This window comes from Halichoerus grypus, chromosome 15, assembly GCF_964656455.1.
Source record: "Halichoerus grypus chromosome 15, mHalGry1.hap1.1, whole genome shotgun sequence".
Taxonomy (NCBI): Eukaryota; Metazoa; Chordata; class Mammalia; order Carnivora; family Phocidae; genus Halichoerus; species Halichoerus grypus.
The window spans coordinates 57,699,087-57,699,725 of record NC_135726.1 but is presented as its reverse complement, the minus strand read 5'-3'; positions in this window follow the sequence as shown (position 1 = coordinate 57,699,725).

The window sequence follows — 639 nt, the reverse complement described above, 5'->3', positions numbered from 1 at the left end:
ATTGTTAAGAGACTACATCTTACTCATTCCCACCACAACAAAGAAGTGATTATGTGATACAACAGAGGTATTCACAAACACTACAGTGACAATCGTATTGCAATATATAAGTGTATATTGTGTATCAAACCAGCTTGTGGTCCATCTTAGATTGACACAGTGTTATATGTCAACTACATTTCAATAAAAAAAATAAAACCAGCTTTTATCAAAGTGTATCAAACCAGCTTGTGGTCCATCTTAGATTGACACAGTGTTATATGTCAACTACATTTCAATAAAAAAAATAAAACCAGCTTTTATCAAAGTGTATCAAACCAGCTTGTGGTCCATCTTAGATTGACACAATGTTATATGTCAATTATATTTCAATAAAAAATGAAACCTTTTCAGTTTGGGAAGATGGGCCATTAATTTGTATCTCTGACTTTGCCCCAAATGTATCCCCTTCTTACCGTGCAGCTCATGGTTCACCTATGGGTAAGAGTGAGAGGGAAATGTCCCTTCTTCATCCACCCAAGTTGTCCAGAGTTCTTGCTGATCCTGCTACCTGCTTCATCATCGTTTCTTTTTTTAAGTTTTTATTTAAATCCCAGTTAGCTAACATACAGTGAAATATTAGTTTCAGGCGCATAGTTC